Source organism: Pan paniscus, chromosome 3 (assembly GCF_029289425.2).
Source record: "Pan paniscus chromosome 3, NHGRI_mPanPan1-v2.0_pri, whole genome shotgun sequence".
NCBI classification, from domain to species: Eukaryota; Metazoa; Chordata; class Mammalia; order Primates; family Hominidae; genus Pan; species Pan paniscus.
The window spans coordinates 154201008-154222798 of record NC_073252.2 but is presented as its reverse complement, the minus strand read 5'-3'; the positions used below and the strand labels follow the sequence as shown (position 1 = coordinate 154222798).

General features: G+C 34.9%; 1 long non-coding RNA gene across 3 annotated transcripts in view; it reads right to left on the bottom strand.

Annotated features, from left to right (window-relative positions):
• LOC117980099 (uncharacterized) overlaps positions 1 to 21791 on the bottom strand; it is a 180044-nt gene that overhangs the window by 110720 nt on the left and 47533 nt on the right. The gene's annotated exons all lie outside the window — the stretch shown is intronic.

The window sequence follows — 21791 nt, the reverse complement described above, 5'->3', positions numbered from 1 at the left end:
TCTGTGGTTGCCTTGATCTTGGATGACCCCAGTTCCCAGAACTGTGAGCAATAAATCTCTGCTGTTTACGAACTGCCTAGTCTAAGATATTTCGTTATAGCAGCCTAATCAGTCTAAGACAGCATGCACTATTCATATCAGATAAAAAATGACAGAAATGTATTAATAAAATGTGTTATATACCTATTGACTAGTAATTTGTATTCAAGCGGTATGTTTGGATTGCAAGAGTCATCAAATATAATGATGATCAAATATAATCATCAAATATAAATGCCTGTTGAGCTTAAATCCCACGTGTTCACATGTGCATAATGCTTTGCAAGTGCAAACACATCTTGAAGCATTTACTGTTAAAAAGAACTTCAAATAAAAACAATTGTACTTACAACTGTTTTGTATAGCACTTCAAGTGCTATATAATTATAATCCATACTTATCCCTATGAACATCTTTTATCTCTATTTCTAAATAGTATGCTTTCTTATGTCTCTACTTGTGATACATATTGGTAATAAAACTGATTTGGATTCTAAACTAGCATTAATTCTACTCTTCGTGATGTAAGACTCAATATATCTCTTATTTCTTCCAAAAAGTCATATAGCACATGTTTTCTATAAAATAAAAGTAAATAAATATATATATTTACTATATTCTATATATTTCATGTTTATCATAAAATACATGTTTTACTGATTATTATAGATTTATAAATTAATAAACATTATATATATACCTTCAAAATTTATCCATGCATTCATTCACTGTTTGAATGACTATGTTTTGCAATCTGCTATTTTAGCATCGTTTAAAATCTTATTTTGATTATTTTTTATTTCATGTGTTTGTTTGTTCATAAGCTTATGTTAGTTACAGGATCCATAAGGAAAGGGATGATTTCTAATGCATGTTTATTTTCCTGGAATAGTGATACTCCTATCCTCATACAAGTCTCATTGTGAACTGAATGCTTGTGTTCCCCTAAAATGCATACATTGAAACTACAACACCCAATGTGATAGTATTTGGAGTTTGGGCCTTTGATTATGGTTGGATGGGGTTATGAAGGTGGGTCCATCATAATGAAATTAGTACTCATGTAAGAAGAGACACCAGAAAGATTGTGTGCACTATCTCTCTCTCTCTTTCCACACATAAACACAAACCACATACACACAAACCACCAGCATATATGTAAAGAGGAAGACATGGGAGCATACAGTGAGTTGTGTGCCAAAATAAGATGCCTTAGAATAAAACCTGCCTTGCCAGCAGCTTTATTTTCTACTTTCTAGCCTCCAGAATTGTGAGAAATAAATTTCTATTGCTTAAGTCACCCCATCTGTAGTATTTTGCTATGGCAGCCTATGCTGAAGAAAACATGTCTATTTTGATTATTTTTTGTTTTGTGTGTTTGTTTTGGTTTAGAGTCTCCATAACAGGAAGAATCATTTCTAATACTTCTTTATCATCCTGGAATAGTGGTGTTCTTATCTTTACATAATTGAATCAAATCTTGGAGTGCTGACTACCAGAAGTCAAATTAGCAGCACCAGAATTGTTTGAGATCTCATTTAGTGAAGAATGATTTGCATGATCAGTATGTCCTATGAGCAATTTTATCCAAGAGATAAACAGTTTTGAGCAAGGGATCAATTAGTATAATGGTTTTTAGATATTGAGCCTCATAGACTAGATTTGCCATATCCAATTGCACATTTATTCAAGTTGTCTCATCATTCATTTGGTAAACAAGTCATTACCAAACAAATGACTTGTTTGGTAATTTTTAAGAGAAATGTCATGGTTAGGGTGAAAGACTTCATTTCACTGATCTTGTCACTGACTCTGTGGAATGGCTTGAATACTAAATACCATGTGCACCTGAGGGATTCAGCCTCCTGGCAAATGACCCCATTGAAAACCAAAGGCTTCTTTCTGTAGACTACATCCATACTGGGCTAAGCATATTTGTGACCCCATCTGGAGTGGCTTTTTAAATAGCCTGCTTTTGAATATATTCTACTAGCCACTTGGATATTATCCAAATGTTGCTTTCCTTTCCGCTTGGGGGTCTGTTTTACATTTTTATCTTTTATTTTATTTTCTTCTATTTCTTTTATTGATACATAATATTTCACATATGTGTGGGGTATCTGTATTTTTCATGCATAGAATATATAAAGATCAAGTCAGGGTATTTAGCGTATCCATCAACTTGAGTATTTATCATTTCTATATGTTAATAACATTTCAAATCCTCTCATCTAGCTGCTTTGAAATATGCAATTTATTATTGCTACCTATAGTCACTGTAGTCTGCTATTGAACACTATTATTTATTTCCTCTATCTACCTATAGGTTTGTACCTATACATCAACATTTTTAATTTCTCCCTCCCACCCACACACCCTTTCAAATCTATGGCTATTTATCATGCTATCATTGTTTGTTTTCAATGATCATTATTTGAATTTTCCCTGAGTTTTAGTTAGTTTGTCTTGATTTCCCTTGTAGCATATTTAGACCCACTTAAATCTATTAAATACTTTTAATCTCCATTTCCCCATTCAGCTCCATGTTTTTGTATAGAGAAGATTCTCTTTAAAAAAAATAGCTTCCAGACCCTCTTGGGCTTGTGGTATAGAACATGGTGTCATTGTTTCTTGCCTAAAATAAACAAATAAACAACAATAAAACTTAGGTATGAAACCTGGATTTCATGGACATTACTTTCTTCTCTGTAACTAACCAATCCAGTGTCGCAATGGGACCAGGAAGAGAGGGTAATACTGAAGCCTGTGGCAAGCCATATGCCTCTAAATTTGATCTCAACATACTTTCCTCTTGTGAGGCTTAATGATGTGCGGACTTTAGGAAAGTAAATCCAGTGCTGTATACCTAGACTAGGAATCCATAATTTAATATAACACCTGGTGAACCCTGCCCGCTTGTACAGAAGTAGCAAATATTGTGCATGCACTTGTATAATAAAAAGTCAAGCTGAAACAGTGCACACTTGGGCACCCAGCTGCTAAACACCTGCAATTCTGTTACTTTGCTTAGGCCGGAAATTACATTTGAATGTACAAAGTCCAGAAACTTTGTAGTTCAAGGTAAAATTGGAGTATTTTTGCACCCAGATCAAGCACAAAGCCATTTTGCTTGGATCATGAACCAGGCCAATGGACTGACTGAGAGACATTGTTTGTTGAAAGTCTGGTGTGTGTAGATCTACTCCTGAACAGTAAGTTTTTTGAGGATTTTTTAAATGTCTATTTTGATCACCACAGCATCCTCAATACCTACCTGGTACATATAAACACACAGTGTGCTTTTACTGAATAAATATAATTAAAAGCACATTTTGAGTACTGCAGTGGTTTCTAATGCTCATTGATATCTGTTTGTTCACTACTTCTGGCAACAGAGAAAGATTTAACTAACCATGTCCTTTCTCAATTAGACAAGACTATGTTATGTTACTAGATATAGGCTGTGAAATTTGAGCAAAAGCAATGAGCATCATTTATGGACCTAAACATTGAAAATGTGGGTACTGTACTCTCAATATTCTCTTTTTCCCGGCTGTAGTCATACTAGAACTGTGTTTTGGGAGAGCACTGTCATAAAATGAGGAACTTTGTGTCTCTGAATCATCCAGATAGGAGACTTCCTCTTCCGAGTTGGTCTATCCACATATGATTTGATGCAAGCTTTTGTTTGTTTAGTCATTGAGATTTGGACTTTATTTTGTTAGCATCCTATCATGCAAAGATATAGAACACTGATTTTGTGCCTGCTAATTTTATCTCTAACAGAAAATGATAAATCTACATTATAAGACTTTTAATTCTTCATTTTTTTGTTTATTATTGGTATATATGCAATAGCTTTATGAAATCCAGGAGAAAGCCAGCTTTTATTTAATTTGTGAACTGATTCAATTCATTCCCTATAAAGTCTTAACTGTATACTCAAATTTTTCCTTTGCTTGTAAAATTACTATTGATTATGTGGTGAACAAATCTTTCTAAAAGGCTGTGAGACTTAATCTTGTGAAAACAGAATTTCAGTTGAAGAAGAAATTCATGATAAATATAACAAAGACCATAGATGAGAATAAATACATGTAAATAATAAGTAATAATTACTTGGTCCAGGAAAATGACTTAGCCCAATTAAATACACCTCACTGAAAGTGTTTTTTTACTTCCGTAATGGGAAGCACTTCTGGATTTTCAACTAGGAAATAATTCACACTTTACTAAGGCTTCGCATTGCTGTCCTTTTTGCACAGCATGCATTTTCATTGCCTTCTGAAGTATAGTAGTAAAGTCGTGCTGTCTCTAATGCATGTAATAATAGAAAAATGCTGATGTAAAATAAAAGGATAATTTTGGTGAGCGAGAGTTCAATTATATAAAATTGTTTTTAGATTTGACCTAGAGTGTTGGCTCTAAAAATAAAATAAAACATCTCCACTCCTCCTGTGAAAATAAGAGAGGTGAAATGGCTAGTAAAACTAGGCAAGAACACAGTACATATGATGGATGTGGTTTGTTTTGTTTTGTTTTTAGTGGCCAGGACCTTGGACGCATGAAACAGAAAGGAAATGAGAAATAAACATCTATAAATATGTTTCATAGAATTTAGACATGAAATAAAGGGATCTAACTATTTCCTTACCAAATAGTCAAAAGCAATTTACAAGTGATGGGAAGCTTTCAGCATACAGTTAAAACCTTACAGGAAATTTGTTAAATCAATTTCACAAAACAAATGAAATATAGTCAGCATTTTACATAGACTATTTTAATTCTTACAGTAATCTTGTGACTTAGATATTCTTTCTGCTTTGCAGTTGAGAAAATTGGCTAAGTTTTCTAAGCTTACTCAGGTAATAAAGATGGAACTTGAATTTAAAACTTTGTATATCTGATTGCAAGGCTCATAATATTTCCACTCTAACTCATTGCTTTCCTTAGCAGATATCTATGTTAATGCTTTAAGAGAGGAAAATGGTAGCCCAATTAAGTTACAGATAAAAGGGCAGAGATTAGCGATTATGGCTCTTACTCCAAGACTTTTTCTGCTAAGCCAAGGCTCTATTTGTGATGATAGACTGCGTATGAGGTTTAAGAAAGAAAATAAGATCTTTAGTAAGAGATATCTAGGTGCAGTGTGGCCTGTTATAAAGAATATACAGGCCAGGCATGGTGGCTGACACCTGTAATCCCAGCACTTTGGGAGGCCGAGGCGGGAGGATCACCTGAAGTCAGGAGTTTGAGGCCAGCCTGGCCAACATGGTGAAACCCCATCTCTACTAAAAATACAAAAATTAGCTGGGCGTGGTGGTGCACGCCTGTAATCCCAGCTACTTGGGGGGCTGAGGCAAGAGAATCGCTTGAACCCAGGAAGCAGAGATTGCAGTGAGGCGACATCACATCACTGCACTTCAGGTTGGGCGACAGAGTGAGATTCTATCCCCACCCAACCCCCCAAAAAAGTATATAGGTGTTACAGATCCATGAACCTCAGTTTAGTGTTCATTTCTATAAAATAGAAAATAACACCTGTCCTGCAGGATTTATACATGATAATGTATAAATACTATTGAAAATTTCTGCCCCAGGCTAAGTGATTAATATATGGTAGTTATTATTTTCTTTCTTTTTTTTGTTTACACATGATAGAAATTTATTTTGCACAGTTTTGAAGTCTGGGACGTCCAAAATCAAGACACAAGCAGGTCTGGTGTCTGGTGAGAGTTGCTTGTTCTGCTTCCAAGATGGTGCCGTGGTACTGTATTCTCAGGAGGGCACAGATGCTGTGTTCTCACATGGCAGAAGAAATGGAAGGGTAAGAGGAACTAAGCTAGTTCCCTCCAGTTCTTTTATAAGACGCTAATCCATTTATGGGGGCAAAGCCCTCGTGACATAATCACTTCCCCAAAGGCTCACCTCTTAATACCACCACAATGGGGATTAAGTTTCAGCACATGAATTTTGAAAGACTTTAGCAGACCCCAGCAACCATCTTAACCATTTTTAACTACACAATTCAGTAGTATTAAATACATTCAAAATGTTGTGCAACCATTAGTAGTTATTATTTTCATATCTTTTTGCACATTGCTACCTGGACTGAATGAATGCAACCAAGACTGCATTTCCATGCACATAGGAAGTGGCAGTAATCAGGTTAAAATTAATAGGGGTCACATGAGTTGGATGACAGCAAGGTAGAAGACAGTAGAAGGGACTTCATATTGCTACAAAAAAAAAGGTCAGGCTGTAATATTCAAAAACATAGCAATATCAGGTAAGATATTAAAGGCTGAAAATTTTACTAAACTTGGCTATGGCCACTGCATGGTTATGATACCTACCTCCCAACATAGAAAAGAATACAGAGGAGACCACCGCCATCCAGGATGAGATGACATAATTCTGATTCTTGCTTATTTTTAATTAGCTGTCCATGGAAATGGCTTAGGAGCCACGTGATGGATACAATTATCTCATTTGGTACACACATGTTACTTTTCACAGGTCACTTACTTTTTATATTTTATTGTAGTAGTGTGTGTTGCTATGGCAAATACGCCCACAGCATCATCCCAAATGTTCTGGTTGCAATTTTATAATGTATGAATTCCCTTCATAAGCCTTCTAAGTTTTCATGGGGTGGTCTGAGAAAAATCAAAATCCCGTTCTAGCTACTAAGCTAATGTCTCAGCTCCACATCCACCTTTCTAGACTAGTGCAGCTGGGGCTGAAATTCTGAAAACCACATCCTCTTTGCCCAATGCTCCATTAGGATCTACCAAAAGAGAATGCTAGAGATAGACTAAAGAACTGGAAAAAGGACTTGTTCCTTCTTGCATGTTAACTTGATTCCCTGTTCCTCTTAGCATTGCCCCAGTCACACTCTTTCTTCCTTTGGCAGTGGCAGTTTGTTTTAGAATCAGAAGGTTGTCTAGACTGAATTTTTCCCATCATTTGCAGGACCAGTTCATCCAACATCCCTTAGAGACGCCAGCATCAGCTGTCTGCTTACCCGTCCTACAGTGGAGGTTTGAATCCCGGCTTCCAGTCTCTTTCTCTGACTCAGAGACATCATGGCCAGCTGAACACCATGCCCTACTCTGAGGTCTGAGTTTCACTCCAGGAGGCCACTCCTCCAAAATTTCCAAATTTTAGTGATCTCAACTTCTCATTGTTTCCTCAACTGCATGGGGTGTTTCCTGTAACTGTTTCCTGCCATTTCTGCCTCCATGATGCCTTATGTACAGAAAAGATTTAATATAGCAGGCCTGAGTCCGCTATCCTCAGAAAGTCCTGTTGCAAGTTTGGGCCCTAGCTGGTGTCTGGAAACTAAGATTTTGGGAAGATTCTCACCTTTCCCTGATAAGAATAGCTGGCTGTGCCTAAACTGTGCAAACACAGTTTATACCAAGTGCATACCAAGTTTATATCAAGTGCATACCAGTTTATACCAAGTATATACCAGTTTATACTTGGTGCAAACTGTGGTTTATACCAAGCACCTGCTCTACTCTGAAGTCTGGAATTTTGGCAAATGATAGGCAGAGAGTGCCTACATGATCAGTCCTCAGTAAGACATTGGGCACTGTGTCTCTAATGAGAATCTCTGGTAGAAAACACTTCATGTGGATTGTCGTAATTCATTGCTGGGAAAATTTAACACATTCTTTGTGACTCCACTGGGAGAAGATGCTTGGAAGCTTAAGACTGGTTTCCTTCTGATTTCATACATGCACCTTTTCTCCTTTTGCTGATTTTGCTTCATATCCTTTTTCTGCAGTAAATTATAGCCTGAGTATGACTATATGCCGTATACTGTGAGGCGTTTCAGTGAACCTAGATGTAGTCATGGGGATGCCTGACATACCTTAGTACTTCCTTTTTTTTTCAGTTATTCCATACTTAAGTTATAATTCTATACATTAGATTTTCTCTGTTAAAAATAACTGGTATAGAGTAAGCCCTAACACTCTTCTATATGTACCACAGTTTTTCATAATAAACCAGGTACCCATGTCAGAAGAATTACCTGAACATAAATATTATATACCTATATCTATCTATCTAACTACCTAAGTACCTATCTCTCTCTCTATATATATATATCTATATATATCTCTCTATATATATCTCTAGATAGATATCTATATATATATCTCTAGATAGATATATATATATATCTCTATATATCTATAGATATATGTGAGATATATATAGATATATATAGAGATATATATCTCATATATATATCTCACATATATATATGAGATATATATATATATCTCATAGGCTGTAGAGGAAGGAGTTGAGAACTTGTCTTATCCCACATCTCAGGTGAAGATAATATTTATAAAAAAGTTTGGGGAACATTTCTCAATGATGAGAAGTTTATTCTTTTTGAGCACCTGAGAAGATATTTATAGTAAATTAAATGCCCTTGCCTTGAAGGAGTGAATTCATTTATTTTGCATAAGCAAGTCACTCCTCAGCGGTCATCATATCTTTAAAGACGTAATACCTATAATTTTTGACAAACTACTTTATAGCTATATCATTAGTTATTCATATAAACTGTAAGCAACATCTACTTTGAATTTATTCCAAAGTCTTTGATAAGGTCAACAAAAGTTAAATAGTGTAAGTGCACACAGTACAGTAAGGGATTTTACTCCCTGCTTTAACATAGCATTTCATTTTTGGTAGCACAAGCATTTTTGAAAATTTTCCAGAAGACCCATAAGAAAATGACATGTACAATGAGGTTATAGATATGAAAATGCATCTAAATACTTTCTGTGAGGTTGATACTTTTTATCAATAAATTTGTGGAACAAGAATAAAAACCATAAAATTAAAAACATATTACATGCAAATGTGACATTCAGTTTTAATTATGAAAGCAAAGCATAATCTCCTTTTCTTTTCTGAATATATAAACATGTCTGTTGTTTCCACCTTTTTTTCTTCATATATTATTATCTTGGGCTGGCAGCATGATGGGATAATTTACTGACTGAAAAAGAAAAAAGTGGTGGTGGGCACCTGTAATCCCAGCTGCTCGGAGGCTGAGGCAAGATCACGCCACTGCATTCCATCCTGGGCAACAGAGTGACTCCTTCTCAAAAAACAAAAACAAAAACAAAAACAAAAAGGCTTGCTATGAGTCATAAAATCATGCTGTAAGTTTCCAAAGGTGATGGGACAGCTAGTGACCTCCTTATTTCATCCTGACTTCTAAAGCAACACTTTGGGCAAATAGAACCACACAAAGGAGCTCTTTGACTGATTGAAGCTATCTGCTTCAGATCAAGTTAGTTTTCAGAATAGAGATAAACATATCTGAGGACTTGTTTGGATTCAGATTGTTTTTTTAACTAGTCTCCACACAACTCTTCCAGCTCTCCTTATACATTAAACACCACCATGAGATACTCAGAACAAGACACATTGGTACTGAATTCTCTGTACCTTTGGATTTAATAGGAGGAGAGTGCTAGGATATCAGCAGTCACAATACCCCTCATCACTTCATGATATTGCCATGTCTACTACTCCTACTTTACAGAACTGCTGGTTTTGACTTGACACTACCCTTGTCTGAAATGAACAAGAACCTTGTACTCGTATTTCAGATTAGAAAACATTTGACTAATTTAAAGGAAGTATTCCAGTTTTTATTAACACTTAACCAAATATTAATGAAAAACAAATATATAAACATATAGAAATGAATTCAGTTATAGAGTATAGGTTCTTTTTGGTTTCATTCAAGATAATTTGAGTAACTTGTTTGCCTCTGGACTGGGCACTAGAGATACAATTTTCCCCACAAAGACCTCCTTTGAGTTGCATCATTGTTTTTCAATGAGACATTGATTGCATTTTGGATGGGATAATTGTTTGTTTTCTCCATATTGCAAAGTATTTAGGAACCCTCGCTTTTTTCTACTAAAACCCTATGGCGCAGCACTTCATAATTTTGACTACCAAATATAGCACACATATCCTTGATGTAAGATGTGCTCCACTTGAAAATCACATTTGATTTTATTATAAGATAATTTGTCTAATTTCAACAATTAATTTAAGATCTGATAGGAATTGTTCCAAAATATACCTTCATCTTAGTCCTGCATGAGAGGTTTCCCTTCTTTGTTAACACCTAATTCCTTCACCTATTTTCTGGGCTAGCATCTCAACTTCATCCCACCTATGGAAATAAGGTTTCCAGAGTGGATGATCTTTTTCTTGGAGACTAAAGGCTTTATGTCAGCTTCCTGACATGAAGACTTTTTAATTCTTCATCTTGCAAAGCTGTCTCCTACTACTTAACTACCCACTAAGTTCCATTTCCTGTCTGAGGCAAACCTTCAATTCTCTACCAATTTTCCAAGCACAGATGAATAGTAGGCCCTGAGTCATCAAGGAATTTCCAGTTTGGTTACCAGATTTAACCACTTCCAAGATTCACTCTTTACTCCTTATGAATCATTTGGATTTTTACTCTCTCCTCTCTAATCCTTCAGATGCACATCTTCAAAATCCTATCACCTCAGTTTTATAAGGAAAATCTGCTTCATGCATTTCAGTGACTGTAGAGGACCACTTCTACCTAAAATGAGAAGTGTTTTCTTTCACTCTGGTAAGAAGTTTTTCTCATAATGCAGTGATGTGTCCAAAAGCTTCAGTACAAACTCTGTTTACTAGCTGTGAAATGAAGAGCATGCCCTTTAGATTCTCTGACTAAATGTCTCTATTTTAAATGAAGGGTAGGGCCAGGTAGTCTCTAAAACTCCCAGGAGTGTTATGAGTCTAGAAGATTAAATGCTAGAAGAAGTTGAGTGATTTTTTTCTGTGAAGTAGAAAACCAGTGATATTGGTATTTTAAACTGTACAGTGTACTATAAATTTTGATTACATGTAGTTTTTGAGTAGTCATTGGGTTATGATTAATACTTTGAAGTATATGGAAAAACTAATATAAGAAACATGTGAAAGTGGCTTCTGCACTATACTTCTAGGAGAGTCTCTAGAGTTTGATGTTTTTCCCAAATTTATACTTTACACAATCGAATTTTGCTATTGTCTAAGTGCCAGGGTCCATGCAAGGCAGACAAGAAAATATTTGAGTTGTTCAGGCTAAGGATCTTTTTTCCTGAATATAAATCAAGGCTGAACATGACAATATGTTCCCAAATCAAATCAATTTCTTAATAGCGAAGAAAAAAAGGGAGAAGTAAACAAACAATGGAACTTAGTTTTATATTCCATATTTTAAATCACTATCTTTAATCCAGTTGTGTTAAAATGATAAAGTACATGAATTCATATTAAATATCATATTAAAATGATAAAATACATGAATTCAGCCACATGTCCGAAGAATCTCAGTGAAGTGTCAGTTTGATAATGAACTAAAATATTTATGGCTATAAATAAGCACTTGGAAATAGATTCATGACCATAGATTAAGTGACATACAAATATTTTAAATCTATTATAACACTAAATTATTCCTTGCTTTTCCTCCATGAAATCCATATTTTTTGTCCTGTAAATAGCTATATTAATTCTGAAATACTTTCAGAATTTCTTTCACTGTAAAATTCAGGGAAATAGTGGAACCCCATTAGAATGATATTTGCCAATTTAAAAACTCAGGTCTCTTCTGACTATGTGGGAACTATGGGAGGTCAGTGTTTTATATGCTGACAGTGTTTTCAGTACTGATTCACCGCATTGTAGGAAGATGATGATACATCATCAGTCCTTGGCTCAAACCCTCCAGTGGCCCCTCATCTCACCACAGTAAAACCAAAGCACTTACAGTAGCCTACAGGCACCAACAAGAACTTTCTCAGCGATCAGTTTCCTGACCTCTCTCCCACTCATTTCATTCCAGCCACACTGGTTTCCTCGTACTATAATTCCTCATACTTCACGTATTACTTTGCTTAGCTAACTCTCTCATATCCTTCAAACATTTGCTTAAATATTACCCTTTCAATGAGGACACTTTATCCCAGTTCCCTTAAATCAATAGTCAAAATTTAGTTTACCTTGCAAAATTTTTTGCTGGTTTGCAAGATATGTAATGCCTTATAAAAATTCCATAAATTTACTTACATATTCAATTTATTGAGTGATATCTGTCTATATCCTGATAAAATGTAAACAGCACAAAAGCAGGGTCATTTATCTGTTTTGCTCATTGATGTGTTACAACTGCCTAACACAAAGATTAGCTCAAATTGAGCACTCAATAATTTTTTTTAATGTAAAAGAACAGCATGATTAGGTAATGATGATGATGATGATAGATTATTCTGGGGTTTGTTTTTTCTTTTTTGCAGTGGGCTAAGTAATTTACTTTCATAATTGACCTAAACTTGGCATATAGATATTACAACCCTCATTCTAACAATGAGAAAACTGTGGCTTCAGAAGTCAAGGAATTTGTCTCAAGTTATACAGCTAGTGAGCTAGTAGAATGGGGACTTAAATCTAGATCTGTCAGACTTCAAGGTCTATTCCCCTACTGTGCTATAATTCCTACATATTATAATTTGGGTAAGTTACTTTCATACTTGCTTTGAATTCTAATCTATAGAGAAAATGAATTTATTTAACATGGTCAGTATATGGCATATACAGTATATGGTTTAGCATATGTCCTTTAGTTAATCCATTTCATTTTTAGATGCTCTGTTACTCTGGTTCTTGAGTTCATGAATCATTTATCCCACTTCTATTCACTATCCAAAACACTGAAAATTAATTCTTCTGAGTATCCTGTGAAAGTCTATTGGCACAAATGAACTATTTGGACATGAAACATAGAGATTAGAAACCTTTTATTAACTCAAATTGCCTGATAACACAAAGCAACAAGCAAGGAAAGTTATGGTGTATGAGGAAGCAAATTGTCAAGGGAAGGAGCACAAAAGGCTAAAGGTTCCACATGGCCCACTTAAAAAGAAAACAAGCAAGAAATATAACAATTTTTATTTTTATTTTTATTTTTACTTTCTTTTTTGAGACCGAGTCTGGCTCTGTAGCCCAGGCTGGAGTGCGGTGGCGTGATCTCAGCTCACTGCAACCTCCGCCTTCTGGGTCCCGGTTCAGGCGATTCTCCTGCCTCAGTCTCCCAAGTAGTTGGGATTATAGGCACGCACCACCATGGCCAGCTAATTTTTGTATTCTTAGTAGAGAGAGGGTTTCACCATATTGGCCAGGCTGGTCTTGAACTCCTGACCTTGTGATCCACCCGCCTCGGCCTCCCAAAGTGCTGGGATTACAGGTGTGAGCCACTGCACCCGGCCAACAATTTATATTTTTTATAGTTATTTTATATTACTACCCCTTCTCAACATGGTATACATGTTATGAAGAGTGGAAATGGAAAATAGGAAGAGGAAAAAATGTGTAAAAATATAAATAATTCAATGGGAAATATTGTCATTGTAAAGTGCAGTATACATGGCAGTTAAATGTATGCTCCCTAAATTTGCAACATTTTGTCTATGTATTTATTTTTTAAGAGATTGCATTTTGCTATGTTGCACAGGCTGGTATTGAACTCTTGGCTTCAAGCAATCCACCCTCCTCGGCCTCCCAAAGTGTTGGGATTACAGGCATGAGCCACTATACCTGGCCAAAGTCTGCAACATTTTTAAATTGGTGAAAACATTGTATCTATCTCAAAAAGAATTAAATGAGTTCATACATTTAAAAATGATTAGAAACAATGCCTAATTGGCATAAATGTTTTTTATAATTATTTTTGTGATTCCAATGAACAGAAACAGATCTCTCTTTAATTTCCTATTATGGAACTCAATTGTCCATGACTGATTTGATGGCATTTCTACTTAGTAGAGGGCAGATTCAAATCCCAGTCAATTTCAGGTTTTCATACCCTTCCTTTTTCTTTTGTTCCCCTCTGCAGTATCTGGGCATAGATGAAAACATACATGCCATTATTAAGAAAAAGATACTTGCTTATCTGAATACTATCCTGCACGTCTTAGTTGGCCTTGTACCTAACTCCTCATGGCCTTTGGGCATGCATTACATCTATACAAATACCTATGGTTCCGGCAATGGCCACAAGTCACAGCCTCCCCACACTCTGCATCTCTTTCCTCCAGACCTCAGGCTCATTCTAGTCACCAGCTCTCTCAGCACTTCTGTGTTCATCACTGGAGCTCCAGAAATGACTGAATTTCCCACATACCATGAACAGTAAATGGGAATGGGGAGCATTAATCCAGGCTTGTTCTTTTCCCACTCACACAATGTCACTGTTTCTATCTAATAGCATCACTCCACGTGGTCATGGAGCACTCCTCCTCTCAAAGCTCCAAATGAAAGGTAGTGTACAAGCCTCCTCTCCTTTTCTATTCCCCCACCCAATATATGGTTTCTATCACCTAACTCTGCCACTGTTGGCCAAAGCCCAGGAAATGGCAATGCTGAATTTTATCTCAGGGAACAAGGCAGCACCTTAAATCTAGTTTCATGCCATTCAAATCTCCTAGGAAGTGTTTTGTGGAAAGACCTTCCACTACATTGCATCTTGCATCTTCTACATCCTGTGGCTAATCATTAAAATCAGTAATAGAAAAATCCTTAGTGCACTGAATAAGGTTTAGATTTTGAAACTTCATAAGAAGAATTTGGATGTGTAATTCTCTTTTCTGTTTTTTTTAAAGTTATGGTTGATGATTTAATATTATAAAATCATGGGTCACAGGAATGACCAGGAATCAAAAATTCATAGGATATTAATTTAAAAACTAACTTTGCAAGAGCACAGAAGGGGAAAGAAATTCCCATTTACTAACTACCTATTATTATTTCCCAAACTGCATGTTAAGTTTTAATGAAATATTCAACATTTATCAAAAGATCATAAAGTGAATAAAAATCTTATTTTATTTCTTACTATGGATGTCAACTGTATTTAAATAACTCTTCTGGGCATGATGGCATTCTGATTCTGGTTCCAGTGCCTTCCTTACCCACCCATATGGCATCTTGAGATGCATTAAAAGTTACATGCCATGGTCACTTTATTCCCAGCAACAGGCCTCCATTGGCTATTTGCCCCCATGTGACTTTTGCTTTGAATTACACTATAAGTCAAACTATCAGGAGAAGAAATTTATTTGCTCCCTGTTTTCCAATTATTTAATACCATCCCTTTTAAGGCTTTGCTTTTGCCTGTTTTTCTATTTATTGAACTTCATACAATACAGATTATACAATGTAATCTTTCTTTTGTTGCGGGAAGTTAGGGACCCCAAATGGAGGCACCAGCTGGAGCCGCAGCAGAGGAACATAAATTGAGAAGATTTCATGGACATTTATCAGTTCCCAAATAATACTTTTATAATTTCTTATGCCTGTCTTTACTTTAATCTCTTAATCCTGTTATCTTTGTAAACTGAGGATGTACGTCACCTCAGGACCACTGTGATAATTGTGTTAACTGTACAAATTGATTGTAAAACATGTGTGTTTTGTTTGAACAATAGGAAATCAGTGCACCTTGAAAAAGAACAGAATAACAGCGATTTTTAGGGAACAAGGGAAGACAGCCATAAGGTATGACTGCCTGTGGGGTTGGGCAAAAAGAGCCATATTTATCTTCTTGCAGAGAGCCTATAAACAGACATGCAAGTAGGGAAGATATCGCTAAATTCTTTTCCTAGCAAGGAATATTAATATTAATACCCTGGGGAAGGAATGCATTCCTGGGGGCAGGTCTATAAATGACCCCTCTGGGAATGTCTGCCTTGTGCAGTTGAGATAAGGACTGAGATACGCCCTGGTCTCCTGCAGTACTCTCAGGCTTACTAGGGTGGGGAAAACTCCACCCTGGTAAATTTGTGGTCAGACTGGGTTCTCTGCTCTCCAACCCTGTTTTCTGTTGTTTAAGATGTTTATCAAGACAATACACGCACCGCTAAACATAGACCCTTATCAGTAGTTCTGCTTTTGCCCTTTGAAATATGTGATCTTTGTACCTACTCTCTGTTCTTACACCCTCTCCCCTTTTGAAACCCTTAATAAAAACCTGCTGGTTTGAGGCTCAGGTGGGCATCACGGTCCTACCGATACGTGATTTCACCCCCAGCAGCCCAGCTGTAAAATTCCTCTCTTTGTACTGTCTCTCTTTATTTCTCAGCCAACCAACACTTATGGAAAATAGAAGAAACCTACATTGAAATATTGGTCGTGTTTCCCCCCAATATTCTTTACCTGTAATATTCAAATAATGCAAGCTAGAATAAAATTGCCTTCATATAGGGACATCTCTAGTCCTAAAATGTACATATTTCTTTAAAAAATACTATAAGGAGTTTGTCAAAAGTATTATAATTTCTCTGCCATTAGTTTCCTTTTTTTTACTTGCTAGAATCTTGAAGTATGCTATGGAACCCCAATCTTGCAACCAGGAATGTGATAAAATGTTTTTAAAAATGCATAAGACATATATCTAGTTCCAAGTATTTTTACTGCAAAAACATGCAATTAGAACTCCTTATCTCACTACATCAGATGATTTCCTCACTTAAAACTGTTTAGATGTTTTGGAAATTTCATTGTATTGTATAGCCGTCTTGGGGCAATCCAATCCATGTATTTGTTTTTAAGGCTCTATATATTATTGTGGAGATAATTGTTTAACTTTATTTAGCAAATTTGCAAACATATTGAACCACAGGAATCATGATTCTCTTTCTTTCTCCCTAAATTAACTAGTGCACTGTGAAGCACCCTTGGGATCCGATACTAGTGCATTACTATGTTTTGCATGCAATACTTTTTGAAGATATTATAATAGTGACAAGAGCTTATAGATAAACTAGGACTAAATTATAAAGTAGGACTAAATTACTACCTGTACACAGATGGATGTGATGAGTAGAATAAAATCTTTAGCAGGGATTGCCCAGAAGTAATTGGGAAGAGAAAACATGCTTAGAGCAGAAGAACTTGCTCCATTGTAGAACTTGTACTGTCAGGAGAAAGTCTAGGAACACTTTTGTCCAAGTGTTAAAAAGAAATATAAAACAGACAAGAAGAGAATGTATGAAGTTTCCAAAAAAAAAAGTTTATCTACTTTACTCGCATTTTTTAGAACTATTCTTGGTGATAGTTCTCCATAATCTTAAAATTTCATTCCATATATTAAAATCATCAATACCTGCCAGATACCCAATGCTAAAAATACCCCTACTTAATATGATTATCTGGTGCAGGAGCCCTTCAACAATTGAGGTAATATCTTCTAGAAAAACATATGAAAATTCAAAGAGATGTATTATATAGTGAACTCTAATCATTAATTGTAAGTAAATAGTTATGGTCATTGTTTAAAGAAAGTAACAGGTAATTTGAGAATCAGTTCAAGATATACCTGAACTTACAAAAATGAGTGTAAACTTTACTTAGAGAGACTGATGGCCCTTTCTGAAATGAGTAAGTGTGGTAAATATGTGGCCCTGGGTTTTCTGCAGTTTGTAAGATAGTGTTAACGTGCAACCTTCCCCTCAGCCCATTCCTAAGCCTCCCTCTGACTCTCCACTCCAACTTGGTACAAGTCTTCTTCCATTTCTCCTACCCTAGACTTTGGTGTCACAGATGGAGTAAAGTTAAAGTGTAAAGTGTGGCTCAGAATTGGGATAAGCATTTGTCTTTTGTAAATTTCTTGGTGATAAAAAATGGTAAAAATTTAGAATCTGAATTTCAGAGTACATAAAAATTGCTATATTAGAAACTTACCAAAATGGTTTTCTTACAACTATGTTAACATGTCTTATAGTTCTTCCTGGCTAAATGCTTTCTATCCTATGACAGCACGGAAGTTACTTCTCAAAAGTCTTCTTGGCCTTCTAAGTCAGAGGTAATGGTTTCTTCTTTGAGTTCTTTTAGCAGAATGCATTGTACATGTAACGTAAGACATAATGCTGGTTTCCTTCTCTTTTACAAGGAGATCAAGCTCCTTGAGACACAGAGCAGATCTTCTTTGTCTACATATTCCTCACACCTAGCACAAAGCCTGTCATTTAATTGGAACTCAAAAATGTATCATATAATGATTAAATAATAGATCTATAATAGTAATAAGTCTTAACTCACCAAGATTAAACTACTGAATTAGAAACGATTTACTTGCCAGTAAGTTCAGAAATACCTATTAACTTGTCTTTGGTAAAACTAATAAGCAAACAAATACTATTCATATTTATAACATAAGTAATAATTTAGTTTGAAACATCATAGACATTGGTGAAAATGCACAAAGCTAATGTATGTCAGTTAACAAAATATGAATTAGGATTGTGTTAAGAAAAGACACACCCAGTTTCCATGGTTAAGAATATTTAAATACTTCATTTGAATAAATTGTCTTTAATTAGCTTCAAGTTGTATTAAAGAAAAGTACATGGATAGACTGCTATTTAAAACTAAAACTAAAATTCTAAGCAAAGCTTCCTGCCATGAAATTACCAGGTTGTTCCATAGTCCTTATTGAGATTTGATAGTTCATAAGTAATGGCTTCACAATCCAAAATGTTACCTGGCTAACACTTTAATCTGCTTTTCTTCTGGAAAACTGTGGCCTTCTGATAGTATTCCTTCATTGGTCTAGTATATTAATTAGTCTATTAGTAGATGTGTTAGGCTGCTTGGAAAAATAACAGGGGTCAAACTATTCACAACATATGGACCCTATTTCTAGAGTCAAATTCTACTCAAAAAGGTAGAATAATATTAGTAAAAGCAATGCCTTTTGCATCTTATAAAAATCAGCTGTGAAAAGGTACTTATACTGTATTTCTAACTTGATTCTCATAACATACACAATATCAGGGCTAGTATTTTTAATTTTAAATTATAGATTTTTAAAGAAGGCTGTTTCTCAAAATGGGTAAATTATTTCAGTTTTAAAAGCTAAAAAAAAAATATTTGAAACTGTTACTAAGACCCACACCTTTTCTCTACACCACTCTGAGTAGAAAATGGAAGTTAGTGATTATTGAAAACAATTCTTCTATTCATATTCCAAACTCAGAGATATGTACTTAGGACAGACTAAGCTAAATGTTACACTATCTAAAAGCCACACCACACAAGAATAACACCTTAAAGCTAGTATAATAAATGTGTTTGTTGAATTATGACTCAAATGTGGGATTTTCATCAGCAGTTATCCTTCCCATCCTGGCACCTCAAACATGTTACCATTTTCTTTCACTATTTTATTCAAGGGTCTCATTTGTGCTGAAATTTTTAAAGACTTAGAATTATTCTCACCTTGACACAACACTTTGTTTTTTTGTTATGACGATAAAAAATAATGTTTTTATAATCCTCCGTTTTGGAGTAGAACTGTGAAAAGTAGCTTTTGACGTTTGGTATTATTATTTGCTTTCCTTTTTTGGCAGTTGATCTTGGCATCCTAGACTGTTTTTTCAAACACTGTAGCAATAGCATACTCTTCAGAGTTTGGCTAATGATCTAAAACTAGGAAAGCTAGAAAGTCTCTGTGTAATTCCCTATTCGGTAATTACTCAATTTTAACTTTTTTTTTGGTCAAATTTTCACTCTTAATTAGTTAACCATAAATATGCAAATGCTTTATTATGATGTAGTGTTAACATAGAAAAAAATCAGGCTTTATAAGTTATCCTAAGTTGAGTATAGTAGCAAATGTAGAATTGGCAGAAATAATGATTTCTAATTTAAAACACTTATTGATGTTAATACATTTATAATTTGAAAAAGAAATAAAAATACCCTTAACCCAATGTATTATCCATAACGCTGCATTGCTCTAAAAAATCTAGTTCAAATTTCACTCCACATTATATGCCTTTATTTTTCCTCTTACTCAGTTTGTATTAATCATTAATTATACTTCAATGCCTTATTTAATAGAATAATTATGAAGTGCCACCTTTGTTCACTGGCTTTTGGGGATAATTTCATTTAAAAAATAACGAGGAATAAATTGTGCCTTGATAAGATACAGGACTAATTATATATGCCTTTATTTCTGGAGACATTTATTTTAGTGCAAGTTGCTTATTAATTGGTCTAATCCTGGATCTATAAAATGTTCCCAAACAATGCATGGTAAAAATTAGGAATTGTTGTAAAATATAAATGAATTTATTTCAAACAGAAGTAATAATTGCAAATAAACTGTGCCCATTAGGTATATAAACTCACATGTTTATACAACCTTGTTAGTTAGGTACTGCATTTTACAAATGAGTACCCAAGGCTTGGAAAGTTTAAAATGATTGCAAAAATTCCTGTAGCTATTAAATTCCTGAGCTAACATAAGAACCCAGTTCTAACAAAAACAGAAGACCATGTTTGGAAGCATTTGCTATAGACTGATAGGTGGGAAAGTGCATATCACATGTATGGGTTATTCAGAAATATAAGTTTAACAGTACTGCATACGACTATGTCACAAACATTTTATATGACTTTGGATAAGCTGCTCACTGAGATTCAATACCCACACCCATAAAATGAAAATATGACTCAGCCAAATCCAATTAAAACAAAGTTTTAGAGGACATAAATTTGGTGCAAAGTAATTATGACAATGATGGTAAGCACTAAAAACAACACTTGGCAACAAAATGAGTTCACACAAGTGAATATCTAAACATGTTAGTGCTCCAAAATTCTGTGTTACTCCTTTCCTGTCAATAGCGCTGCTGCTTATGAATTACAGCAACATGCAATTATGAGACCACGGAAGCCTCAAAAAACACTGAGCCCAGGAAACTCCTGTCAGACATAACAAGAATGTACTTGAATGCTACTAAAGAAATAACAAACCTGAGGTTCTTCTTCAGTTTGCGAGAAAATACTTTTAAAATAGTCTGGATTGTCTGCATAAACGTGATCAGTTTCTATTTTAGCTGATTTTCTAATTATATTGAAATAAAAACAATTAAATTTAGAGTACAAGAAAAGATGAAATAGCTCATCTCCAGTGTGACAAAATCTACCTAGTCCTTGGACCCTATGGGAAGGATGGCAATATATACACTCCAGTGTTTTTCTTCTGAATCTTAACCAACCTCTGTTTTTCTTCCATTGTTTTGCCATAGCTACCCAAATGTCCAGGTAAAGTATTTATTTCCCTAACACTCCCCAAGCACAAACAAAACCCCTCTATTGATTTCTACCACCACCCCCCGAAAAAAATATTAGAGACACTGAATTTTATTAAAGTCTTTTTCAAAACATACTAGAATATTAAGGTGATTCACAAATAAAACTATAAAACCTACAAAGCAAAGAGACGGGCTTAAATATTACAAGCATTAGATTCTACGTCAATCTAAAAACGACATAGAAATCTGATAATTTCTAGAATAATCATTTCATTCTAAAAATGAGAAATGTGTATTTCACAAATAAATTGGCTTTTATGTGAAATAGAAATCTTAGAAAAATAAAAATAAGAAAAATTCACTAAAATGTGTAGAAAAGAATCATGCTTGCTCATAGTTGGCAGCATCAGAGAAAATATGTGAAATGTGCAGACTAAGAAATTAGAGGTTCAGAAATGTGTCCTGTACCCTGAACAATAAACCTGTGATTGCATTAGCAAAATGAAGTAGAGAATTAAGGGCATCATACAGATCATAATTTCAATAACCTATAGTTTCAATGTTCTAATAATAAGAAATGGC